Source organism: Lathyrus oleraceus, chromosome 3 (assembly GCF_024323335.1).
Source record: "Lathyrus oleraceus cultivar Zhongwan6 chromosome 3, CAAS_Psat_ZW6_1.0, whole genome shotgun sequence".
Taxonomy (NCBI): domain Eukaryota; kingdom Viridiplantae; phylum Streptophyta; class Magnoliopsida; order Fabales; family Fabaceae; genus Lathyrus; species Lathyrus oleraceus.
The window spans coordinates 429,360,282-429,373,402 of NC_066581.1; the positions used below are offsets into that span (position 1 = coordinate 429,360,282).

At 36.9% G+C, this 13,121-nt stretch overlaps 1 long non-coding RNA gene and 1 other non-coding gene across 2 annotated transcripts; one reads left to right on the forward strand and one right to left on the reverse strand.

Moving 5' to 3' along the window:
* Positions 1-546: 546 nt before the first annotated feature.
* On the reverse strand, positions 547-653 carry LOC127133087 (small nucleolar RNA R71). The gene has a single exon (XR_007807082.1). It is a non-coding gene; the product is annotated as a small nucleolar RNA R71 (small nucleolar RNA).
* A 4,626-nt stretch (positions 654-5,279) lies between these two features.
* On the forward strand, positions 5,280-6,916 carry LOC127128051 (uncharacterized). The gene is made up of 2 exons (XR_007805647.1): positions 5,280-5,715; positions 6,710-6,916. It is a non-coding gene; the product is annotated as an uncharacterized LOC127128051 (long non-coding RNA).
* The last annotated feature ends 6,205 nt before the right edge of the window (positions 6,917-13,121 follow it).

Consider the following 13,121-nt stretch of genomic DNA (forward strand, 5'->3'; position numbering starts at 1 on the left):
CCTCAAGTAACTTGCCTGCACTACCAATTCCAAACAGAAAACAAGTTCCATAATAACAATTGAACATTGTCATATAATTTTTTCTTTACTTGACCATCGTTCTAGCTTCCAACTTCCATCCGGAAAATTCAAAAAATGTCCTCAAACTTTGATAAGTACTCAACCTATCTCTCATCTCACCTTGACTCACTCAATGTATAAGGTAATCTCTCAATCAACATGCAAAATATTTTATACTTAGCTTGATCATGTTCTAATATAATTCATCAAAGAAATAAAACACACACATTCGAGGTCTTTTTCGGTTGTATCTTAGGTTCTGCAAACGAAGATCCTTACTTGCACTTGAGACAATTCCTGGATGTTTCCAGTAATTTTAAAATTCCTGGTGTCACTGATGATGCATTCAGATTAAGGCTCTTTCCATACCCTCTAAGGGATAGAGACAAGAGTTGGTTAAATTCCTTGGAGCGTAGTTCCATTGCCACTTGGAATGATTTGGATGAAATATTTATGGCCAAGTATTTCCCTCCTTCCAAAAATGCTAAAATGAGAAATGAGATAACCTCATTTTGACAAGGAGGGTATGAATCCCTATTTGATGCTTGGGAAAGATTCGAGGAGCTGCCTAGACAATGTCTCCACCATGGCATACTAATATGTATTCAACTTGAGACTTTCTACAATGGGTTGGTTCCTTCCTCAAGGAATATGGTAGATGCCTCAATTGGTGGAGCTCTTTTTTTCTAAATCTTATGAATAGGTTACAAGTTGATTGAGAGTATCATTGCCAACACCTATCAATGGCCTGCTACTAGGGCATATGCTAATTCAACTTAAAAGAAACCTACTGGTGTTCATGAAGTCACCGAGACTGCAACTTTTGATGCTCAGGTGGCTCAAATCCATAAGATGATGAAGAATCTGATGACTCCTGAAGTGATAAAGCCTAAACTTGTCAGTGTGGTTACTAACACATCAGAGGTTGCCTGTGTGTACTATGGAGGTTCTCATTCATTTGAAGAATGCTCAGTAAATCCAGATTCTAATAACTATGTTGGAAATAACAATTATAGCAACCCTTACAACAACACTTACAATCCTGGTTGGCACAACCACCCCAATTTCTCACAGAGTAATAATCAAAATCAACTAAAGCCTCAAGCAACTCAAACTCCACAAATTACTGATGGTTATTTTGCACCTAATTATTCTATGGCAAACCAATGGAATAAACAGCTGAAAAACATTCTGAAATCCTTCATTCAAGAGACCAAAAATCAGTTTCAAGCACAAGGAGTAAGCATCAAGAATTTAGAGAACCGAGTGTGGCAGATTGCCATTGCACTTGGTTCAAGAAATCTAGGTGCTCTCCCCAGTTCTACTGAAGCCCCGTCCTCAACATATAGAGCTAAGAAGGTTGAAACCTATCAAGTCATTAAGCTTAGAAGTGGAAATGAATATGAAGGATCCACACCAAGAACCAATCAGTCAAGTGAATAACTGTCAGCTCAGGATAATTCACAAGATGAAGTAGCGTCCACTAAGGAGCCTTCCTTAGAAGGACACAATAAAGAAAATAGTGATAACAATGCTACTAGCATGACCTCCAATTCAGAAAAACAGCCAGAAGTCATGCCAGGAGTTGACAGAGTCCAGGAGTTTGTTCAAGAAAGACCTTCCCCCCATCTTATTTTCTTCAAAGGATTGGGAAAGCAAAAGAAGAGCAGCAGTTTGGCAAGTTCATGGACATTTTAAAATAGCTTCACATCAACATACCATTGATTTAAGTTATCCAACAAATGCCAAACTACTATAAGCTCGTGAAAGATATGCTCACTAAGAGGAAAAGAGTATGTGAGTTTGCAACTGTTGAACTAACTCAAGATTGTAGTCAGTTAGTTCAAAGCATGCTCCCTCTAAAATTAAAAGACCCTGGAAGTTTCATTGTTCCTTGCATAATAGTAAATACTTTTTATGGAAGGGTGATATGTGATCTTGGGGCCAATATCAATCACATTCCCTTGTCCATCTTCAAGAAACTTGGAATTGAAGTTGTCAGGTCAAGAACAATCATTCTTCAGCTAACACTACTAGAAAAAGACATTTAACCTCGGACACGGAATGTATTTAACCTCGGCTACATAGGTGAGGTAACAAAGGGTGTCATGAAAAGTGAAAACTTTACCTCTTGGTTTTAAAAAATTGATGGGTATGTGAAAAGGTCATGATTCGATACCTAGGTGAAGCTAGCAGAAATATGCCTGAATACATCGCACACTCGAAGACACAACAGAGTCGCCATCAAACTTTACTTGTTTCTGAAGGAAGGGAAAACATCGATAAAACCAGAGGGAAAGATAAAATGGGTAAGGAAGACAGTTGTGCAAGGGGAAGGTATTACCATCCCTGCATCCGTTGTACTCAACAAGAACTGTTTTGATTGTTCTATGCTCGAATGAATGTCATTATCTAAAGATCACTCGCAAGAGGATAAAGGGAAAAAGAATGGAATAAATAAAGTGTTTGGTGAGGATTAGGGTCCTCATGCCTACGTATCCTTATAGTGCAATAAGGAATTCAGAGCTCCGTAGTTCATAGAACTAAATGTGGGAGGTAAAAGAAGAGTCATAAAGGCATGATTTGAACCAAAGAATAACGTGGTTTAAACCCATAGGGTAGGTATATCTGAACCAAGGAGGAAAATTGACATATTGGTAGGAAAATAAAGGGTATTACCTATATAAGGCTGCAAAATAAGTAAATAAAGGAAGGTTCTTGGTTCAAAGGCATGCATTGGTTATTGGCCCAAAAGTATGTATGGTACTCAAAGAAAGAGTGTGTTTAGTTCAAAGAGATGGTATATCACATGGCGTGAAGGATTGGTAGAAGATATTGAATAATGGAGATAAATAATTAATGCGGAAATAAATTGAAAGGTTTGGTAAAAATGACAAAAGAGTATAATTTGGAACCAAAAGATAATGGTGTATTGGAATCCATAAAGGGAGTGAAATTTGTACCACAGAGGAAAACATGCATATTGGCCGAAAAAAGAAGGAATGGAATTTTGGCATCAAGACAAACAACTCTTGGTACAAATGTGGACACCAATTAATTATTCTAAAAGGGTATATATGGAATCTCAAAGAAAATGGCATTTGGTTTCAAAGAAAGGCAGTATGTCACTGAGATGAATGGTTATGATTAAAGATAGATGATGGATCATGAAAGATGCAAGTGGAGCCTTAGAACATGAGAAGAAGGAATAAATAGGAACGTGAATAATTAGGATGCTCGTTAAGGGTCTGAAGCCTTGTGCCTACGTATTTTCATCGTACAATGAGAAAGTCAGAGCTCCGTAGTTCGTGGAACTAAGACAGAGCAAAGACAATAAGAGACTTGATAAGGAAAGAGAGATTTGATAAAAGTGATGAATAATATAACTTATACCAAAAGATAACGGTATCATGGGAACCCATAAAGGTAAATGAACTTTGAAACAAAGATTAAACAAGCATATTGGCTAAAAAGAAACGGAATAAAATGTTTGGCATCAAGTTCAACCAGTTATTGGTTCACAAGGTGGGCACTAGTTATTTGCCCTAAAAGGATATGTATGGGACCTAAAGGAATATGATGTTTGGTCCAAGGAAATAGTATATCACTATAGGGTAAAAAATAATCTAAAACCAAAATATAATAGTATATTGAATTCATGAAGGTATAAACTCTGACCCGAAGAGTAAACATGCATATTAGCCAAAAAACAAAGGAATGGAATGTTTGTTGACGAGACAAATAACTCTTGGTTCAAAGGTGACTATTGGTTATTGGCCTAAGAAAGTATAGATGGAATCCAAAGGGATAAGGTATTTGGTTCCAAAGATAAGATAATACAATACTGCTGAGGGATGGTAATGAAAGATGTAGAAGACTTGGCAATCATTGGATATGAGCCATACTAAAGTCTATGAGTAAAGGTGAATACGATGAGAAACTGAGTTATTCGTCCCGTACCTAAAGATATTTAGAATAAGGATAAGAATTCTCCACTTTCACCCCTTATTTACTACTTAAGGCTCATGACATGTCATCTTCATCATAACTTTCAAGTTGCTGAGGAAGATTCTCCTTGCTGACCTTGTAGTGCCAAGTTGCTTGTGAAGAGAGACTTGGAAATAATTTGGTTCAAATTATGATAAAGTCTACGAATATAGGTGAATACGATGAGCACTGAGTCATTCGTCTCGTACCCTAATATATTCAGAATGAGGATAGAAAATCTCCATTCTCACTCATTCTATATTACTCAAGGCTCATGACACACAACTTGAATCATGATTGACAAGTATTGACCTTTGTTATACTTGGGAGATAGTCCATTATGTCTGCAATGTGAAGGCCTTGTACTGATTTGAAGTCTTGAACTCTTGATCTTGAATCTTGAGGCCTTGAGCTCCTGAAGTCCAGTACAACTTGATCACAAGGGACTTGCCCTATCAAGTGATCAAGGGTCTTTTGATCACTTGAATAGTCTTGGGTAATTAAGCGCAGCCAAATGATTTAGTTGACCAGATGAACTTTGATCAACTTAATCAAAGGAGTGGATTCAATTAAAAATCATGTACAATGAATAATGGATCTAAAATCCTAAGGCAAAGCAAATTTGCAACATGTAACATGCAACTAAAGATGGATGTAAATGGGAACTCAAAGTTCCATATCAAGCATACACCAACCATGGATGAAAATCAATCTAAAAGAGAATCAATGATCATGGATATTTAATCATAAAAGTGGCCAAATCAAATTATGGACCATATTGCATTATTGGACTAAAATCAAATAAACAAACAATTATCATGCAAATGTAATTAAAGGTAAAAATCCTAATTGACTTTTTTATTACAAATTTTCAAATCAACTTTAAGGCAACTAAAATTCAATTAGCAACCTAACTATATGCATTATTTTTTAAGTAACAATTAACCTAAATCGACATATGCATCTTTACTCCTAATTTTTATAGATGGGAAAAACATTAAAATAAAAGTAATAAAAGAACTAAAATCATAAAATAAATATAAACAAAATTAAAATAAAAAGACTAAAAAGATGGGCCAGGGGGTGCAACTAGTTGGGAACTATGGTGTTACTATCTAACATGGCGCAAGGCCCATCCATAATAGCCCAAATCTGATTTTTCCTTGAGTCCAGGGGGTATGGAAAGAAAAACCAGGATGTGAAGAACAAAGGTCTTTTGGGCCTGGGGCTAATGATCCCAAGTGAAGCCAAGGGAAAATTCTGAATCCCAACTTCAAATCAAATTCAATCACGTTGCTGACCTAACCTTGCTTTCCCTCTCAAACATACATGGCTCACCAGAGATGGAACTCTGCCGCGTCGGAGACAGCGGATTGGTCTTAACATCAAATTAAGCACAACTATCTTGATCATATTTGAGCCCTCTCTTTCAATCTCCATCCAATTCTCATTGATTCTCACCCTAACTACCAAACCGAAAGAACCAAAACAAGAACCCTAAAACTCAAAAGTTAAATTAAATCCCAACCTTGCTTCAAATCGTCCCAATACCAAAGGGATAATATCCCTCTACCCCTAAGAAACTCTCTAGTAGCGAAAATGGGGGAGAAAGAGATGAGATTTAGAAGACCCTGTTGGAGTTGAATCAGACACGGCGATGAAAACTCAGTTAACTTAGTTCCTTTCCTTATTCTTATCTGCTTCCTCTCTTTCTTCTCTCCTCTTCCCCTTCTTTTTATATGATGAATGCTAGATAGTGGTGAGAGTTTGAGAGGATGATAGTGATTGATTGTGATAGAGGCTCAAAGCTCCACCGTGTAGAGCTTCAAATGCTGAAACTCTCACAACAATGGAAGGAGCGTATGGTGAGGGATGTGAGAGATTCTCATAGATAATTGAGAGTGATCGGTGAAGTTTTGGAAAAACAATTAAGAGTGTGATTAAAGACCCTAAATGAATGATGAATTGAAGGCTTTATAAAGTTCAAAGTTAATAGAGTCAGAACCCTGTTAACTTGTGTGTGAAGAAAATCAGTTAAGAGTGGAAACTCTGTTAGTGTTTGGGATCTGTGATATTATGTTAGAGCTTAGGGATGTGGAATGAGATGGATCCGTTAGTTAGCTTAGTTAATTTTCTATTAATTGGATACTAACTGATTTTGCTATGTTAGTTACAAATTTTCATGTGGTGATTAGTTATGTAACTTACAATGAATTCTGTTATGATGAATTCTTAAAGTTAATAAAGCAGTTAGCTTGTTTTTGTTTTGATATGTTTGTTTGTAAAAAAATGTTATGAATTTGATTTAGCTTGATTTTCTATTACAGTTGTTTAGTCATTAGGTGATTTGTTATGGTAGTCCAAATTAATTGTGAGTTAAATCTGAAAATGCAGTTAGTTAAATGAATGTTGAAGTTCTATTATCAATTCAGTTATGATGCAATGCGAATGCAATTAGTTGGTTCACTGCTTTGAAATGTTAGTTAGTTCTATTAATTAAAGTGAATGTTAATGCCATTGAATGTTTATTTTGTGGTTAACTGATCGAGAACTACTGTTAGCAACCTGTTATATTTGTTGTCCCTTTTATGTCATGGATGTCCAAAGGTTATAGATTGAATATTGTGGATAAGCGCTGATTTGTTGTTGTATGTCATTGTAGGTTGGTGCATATGGAAGCCATTGAAAGTGCATTAGATACAAGGTGGTGCTTGCAAGCTCAAGACATCAAGAAGCACTTTCTCTTCATTAAAATGTATAGCTATGCAATAGGGTTAGGGCTTATCTTTATATAAACATGATAAAATGTAATGATACACTTTTGTAATCAACCTTTCTTATAAATTCAAATTATGGTGAATGTAAGTTACATGAATGCAAGCTACATATTAGGCTAGTAAATGAATGAATGAAGAATGAAAATTAAGAAGCTTAGGATTTTAGAAAACATGCGCTGATTTTGGTCAAAGTTGATCAAAAAGTCAATTGTTGACCAAAGTAAAAACCTTTGGTCAAAGTCATGTTTTTTGTAATTTTATTTGTAAAATGATGTAATGAATGGACATTTGTATATTAAAAGAATGTATCTTTTATTTTAGTGAAAAGATAACTTTGAAATTCAACCAAAGTTTCCGACCAAAATTTATGTTTGAAATGCCCTATTATGAAACATACATTATGAAATGGATGAATGTGCCTGAAGCCATGAATTAGAAATGTCATTATAGACTAAATTTCAATGGAACCCAGATATATCATGAACCAATAAATCCTTAACAAGAAAATGAATCAATGCATTATACACTAGAGCTAAAGAATGCCCCATAAGAAATGAACCAAGAACAAACTTGAATGAACAAAGTCCAATAATCATGTAATGAACCATAATCAAATGATTGATAGAAAATGCAAGAAAAGTGACCTAATGTACTCCCAATGAAATAGGGTTTTAATCACCAAATCAAGACACAAGGTCATCAAGGGTTCAACACCCACAACTAGGGTTTTATGCATAAGCAATGATCAACATGCAAACCTAGGATTTCATGTTCAAACAAAGATAAACAGATGAATCACCATGATGAGCATGCCCAATTAGGTTTTCATATTTAAACCAATGCCACTAGGAAAACCATATGAACAAGAATGATACAACTAGCAACAATGATTCACAAATGATATGAACCAAGAAACTAGGATTTCATGGAACAAATGATCCATCAAAGGCAAGAGCCAGGCAAACTAGGGTTTAGGCATTAGCGAAAACACTAAGATACAAGCCCAAACCAAGGCCTTGAATAACAAGAATCTAGGGTTTCATACTTTAACCCATATTAGATGACATACCATAATCTCTAGGGTTTGATTTTCAAGCAAACCTTAGCTTTTATTAGGTATGAATAGCCACAAACTTTGAATCCATGATGATTTATACATACATGATATGAATGGATTTGACATGAATGAGTGTAAATGAGTCTCAAACCAAAAGTCAGATGAAAAATGAAAATGGGAGGGCAAATTCTGGGGTATGACAACTGCCCCTATTTAATCATCTTGGACTTGAATGTACGAATAACGATGACTTTCAGACATTCGAGGTAGAAGAGGATTAAATACCAGAATATCCAAGAATTTTCCCATTGAGAATGGTTGTAGTGCGAGGAGGATAAATGTATTGGGGATATGGAATGATATGTAGACTTTTATAGGTTCATTTGCTGGGGGTTGATTGAAGTATTATGTGGGGAAATAAATCAATCTCAAAGGGGAAACATGATATTCATGCCATGCATAATGTGTGCTTTATTTTTATGATGTATGAATGATTATGTGTCAATATACGTGATGTTCACAAGGTAGGGTTTCTGACGTAGGATAAACTTTGACTCGCCACTGACTATACCAAAGAAACTGTACTATAAGAATACTTCATATTACCACCACTACTAGAGATTTCACATGACCCTGCTGGGGAGTGTAACACCTCAAAATTTGCCCTCCTCTTCTTGGGACTAGTTTAGCATTTTACATTTCATGTTTTAGGACATTAGGCATTTGCATATTGCATATCATGTGGAAATAATGAAGTCATCCTCCAAAGTCTTTTCAGAGATGGAGAAGTGGTGTGATTCAAGCCTAAGGGTTTTCTATGGATTGGTGATCAACCATCTGAGGGCTTGAGCTTCAATTAGGGTTTTCTTGGTCCTTCAAAAGGTTGAGTGTTATCTTGTTGGCAAGGGTATATTACCATCATCATGGTTATGTCATTCTCAAGGGGTTCATTGTTCATGATCAGTTTCCTTTGGATTAGGGTTTTGACCTCTGGTCAACCCTAATCAATGTCATTCTTTCAACCAGGGATTTTCAAGGAGAAGAGGTATTCTATTGAGATGGAGATCACATGGTTATGTGGAGAAGCTTATATGAGTGAGGGTTCCATTTCTGAGCCAATTCCTCAAGTGGTTGAGGCTCAAGCTGATCAGAGCATGTCAAGGTCATCTGAGGACCTATACAGTCGACTGTGTAAGAGTTGAGGGCTAGGAGGGGGAGAAATGAGTTTCAACATCTCATTCATGTTCAAAAGAGGTTAATTTGTCATTATAAACATCTACCTTGAAGATTTTGAAGTCAGATCAAAAGTTTCCCAAAATGGAAAGTGACATGTAATTGAAAGTTTCCAAAAATGGCAAATTTTTGGACCACATTCAACTTGACTTTCCAACATCGAAGAAGCTTCAAATGAAATTTTGTCCAGCATGAAAGTTGAAGATCTTTCTCTCCCATTTCCAAAAAGTCTAAGATCATGAGCATCTGATGAATGATTGAGGAGTTATGATCAAATGATTGCCAAGGGTGCATGGAACTTCAAAATGCCATAACTTTTGTTTCAAAACTCCAAATGAAGTCACTCTTTTTGAATATTTCTTCTCATGACCTATATTTTCCAAATCCAACATTGCATTGCATGAAATTTACTCATATGATCATTTGGCCATGCATGAATATTTTGGAGGGAAGATGCCTAATTTAAATTTGGTGAATCACATGGGTAAATTTCCACTTCCATTGAGTTTATGAGAGGATTTTAAGTGGCTTTGGATATTTGCATGAGAAAATTCACGTGGTGCATGGCCATACAAGTCCACTATTCATTTTTGGCAAGGCATTTCAATTTTCACTAATCTTAATTAACCAAGTTCAGTTGTGATTAGCATGGTGATTAGTGGACCATATAAAAGACAAATCCTAACAGAATTGCTCATAATCACATTTTCTAGATCTAGAATTTGCTTTTCCCTCCAAAATTCTCTCTCATTGGATTTCAAAAATTCTCCACACAAACACACATTTTCTTCATAGATCCATCATCCTCATGGAATTTGGAGCATGAATCAGTCATAATTCGTGGAAATTGAGCAAGATTTGGAGCTGTTCAAGCACATCAACACTTCAATGGAGGTTTGAAATTCAGCAAGATCCAGGGTGTGGCAAGCATCCATTCATGCATAAGCTTCCTAACAAGAGTAGAGGAGAAGATTTGGACACTTTTGAGGCCTTGAATCAAAGGAATAAACACACTGTTCTTCAAGAGGTTAGAAATTTGAATCTCTTAATTCTTCAAATCAGTGCCATGTTTAGGTAGATCTCATCATGCTGAGAATTAAGATGGTTATAGAATTGAATTTGGTTGAGATTTGGTTGAGATATGTTAGTTTTAAGTTTTGAACATGAAAGATGTTTTCACTCGATCCATGGAATATATGATGTTTTAGGCTTAGCTAACGTGATATCCTTGTTCTACGCGTCAAGATCTTTCCATTGATGTGCTTGGTTGTAAATTCTGCAAAAAAAATTATGAATGCTACTGTTGCGCCACCGTCTCAACGAGGAAGACGGTGGAAACCACCGCCATGAACAGTACTGACCGCCGTCTGGTATGAACTTAGGGCAAGGCCTTAAACGGCGTCGTTTTGCTTCCAGCGTGTTTGCAACCTTGTACAAGGTTCGATTCCATGCGAAGGATTTTTGGGATTTATTTGTTTCAGCGCTTGTTTTTGGCCATACCCAGTTCGATTCCTCCATGATGCATTTCCATATTATTTTCATATTATTCCCATGTTACATTTCATGTTTATTTCAAATATTTTCCTTAACTTCCAAAATTCATAACAAATGGAAAATTAATCCAAATCACTTCCAATTTTTTGCTACATGTTCATTTGGATGTCTTTTATTTTTTGATGTGGTTTTCCTGAATTTTGCATTTCTGGATTTTTGGTTGTGATTGATTATTTGAACATGTATGCAAATGTGACATGTTGTACCAATTCTTTTGTGAAATGCTCATACATTGTCCAATTGCCATGAAATTTGATATGCTGATTCCTAACATGTTGATTGATTTTTGAGGCTTGGTTTGGCATTTTTAGCATTTTCCATTTCTGTTTGGGACACATGAATGTAAGGTGTGACAATGTGTGTCACACATTTTGATGTTGATCTTGTTCATTTTCATTTCCATGCCATTTGACATCTTCTGATTCTAATTTTTGGCATGAGGCTTGTGTTTAACATGTTGTATGCACATAAAAGTTTCCATGGTTATTTGATTCATTTCTGTTTTAATATGGAATTTCTACTCTTAATGTCCAATTGTGAACACCATTGTGTGCCTTTGCCTTAGCATGACCATTAGATGGATTTGCCTTAGGATTTGGATTTGATCCTTTTTAGGACATGTTCTCCCTTGAATAAATGTGCTTCATGTTGAATATCACCTTCTGTTTTGACTTTTTGCTATGCCTTTGACCCTAGTCTTGGTACTAGTGGTTTGTACTCACCTTTTGAGCTTTGCATTTCAGGTTCAAGCTTCTAGTCCTAATGGTTGATGTTGATCTCATGGCTTGAGATGTAAATTTGCTTTGTCCACTAACCTTTGTTGTGTTGTAGGTCCCTTGGTGATGAACTCACTTGAGTTGATTGACTTGCATTGTGCATATTGGTTGTAACACTGTTGACTATTTGTTGGATTTGTCTGAATGTGAACATTGACTTGTTTGACTTTCTTACAGGTACTTTAGTCGCTTTAGCTCATTGCTTGAGTTGCTTTGCTTGTGGTTGGCATACCACCTAGGTAATCATTCTCTAACTCCATGTAGTCTGGAAGCCCTGTCGTTTCTTTTGGCAGGCGTTTGGTTGAAGTCCTCCTTAAGAGGCAATGTCTGTGATTGTTTACTTTTGTGCCATGTACTTCAAGTCCTCCTAAGTGAAGAGGCAATTGGCAGATAGAAGGGATTAGCAATCAATCCCCTACTAATTGTTTGAGTCGTTCATTATGCTTGCACTACGTGCTGATGCTCTTGGACACGTCCCCTAGATCTTGTATAGAGTCAGTCAAGTGGAATAGGGTCCCTCATTCTGGACCCCCACATTTTCATTGATTCAAGCTCACCCAGGCCCGGGTTAAGAGCTCTGAGGTCCAACCCTCATTACCTTTCATCTGCTCACCCTGACGGTCAATGTTAGTGGTTAAGAGCTTCATCATACCTTTCTAGTGTTGGCTTGTTTGTCGAGGTTGATATGACTCCTTGACTAAAGCCCATCCTTGTATGAGCCGTTTGTGTGCAGATAGAGTGTGATGATTGCTTTTGATGTTTATCTGCTTTTGCTTCTCATCTCCTTTCTGTAGGAGTCGTATGGTCAACTTTCGAGGAAGTTGACCGTACGTAGAGATAGACTTGAGTTGACTCACTGCCTGTGTGAGTCAAACTCTTGTTAGAGATTTCAACATAGGGATCGTTTGCATGACAACTTCTAGGCTCGAGTCGTAGTCTCCCTTTTAGTTGTTATCTCCCTAGTCTCTGGTTAGGAGAAAGTTTTTCCCTGTTAAGGAGAACTACGTCGCCCTGATCCTCATTCCAGATGAGGTACGTAGGCAGGAGATCGTGTGAGATCTCTCTGGGCAACCTTTTTCTTTTTTGAGTGTGTTTTGCTTGACAACTATTAGGTCCGAGTTCCCGACTCCCTTTTAGTCTGTGTGTTCAACCTTTGTTTCTTTTGACGTCTCAGCGTCTTCTTGGTGTTTGTGTGATAGCTATTAGGCTCGAGTTCCAGACTCCCTTTTAGTTTGTCAGTTGGAGAACCTTTGGTGTTCGCTGGTTAGCGATTGTTTATTTGTTTGGAGTCGGATGTAAGCCCATTGATTGGCATTCAGTTTCCTTGTGCTGTTTGTATGGAGTTGGATGTAAGCCCATCGATTGGCATTCCGTTTCCTTGTTTGTTTTGTGGAGTCAGATATAAGCCCAACTATTGGCATTCCGTTTCCATATTTGTTTTGTGGAGTCGGATATAAGCCCAACTATTGGCATTTCGTTTCCTTGTTGAGTTTCTTTTGACGTCTCAGCGTCTTTGTGTTGTGTTTTGTTTCGGCGTGCATTAGCCGAACTACGGTAGCTCTGATTCTCATTCCAGATGAGATACGTGGCATAGGATGCGATATCCTACCGAGCCCGTTTCCCACTTCCCCGAACTACGTCGACTCTGATGTTTGTTTCTGACAAACTACGTAGGCC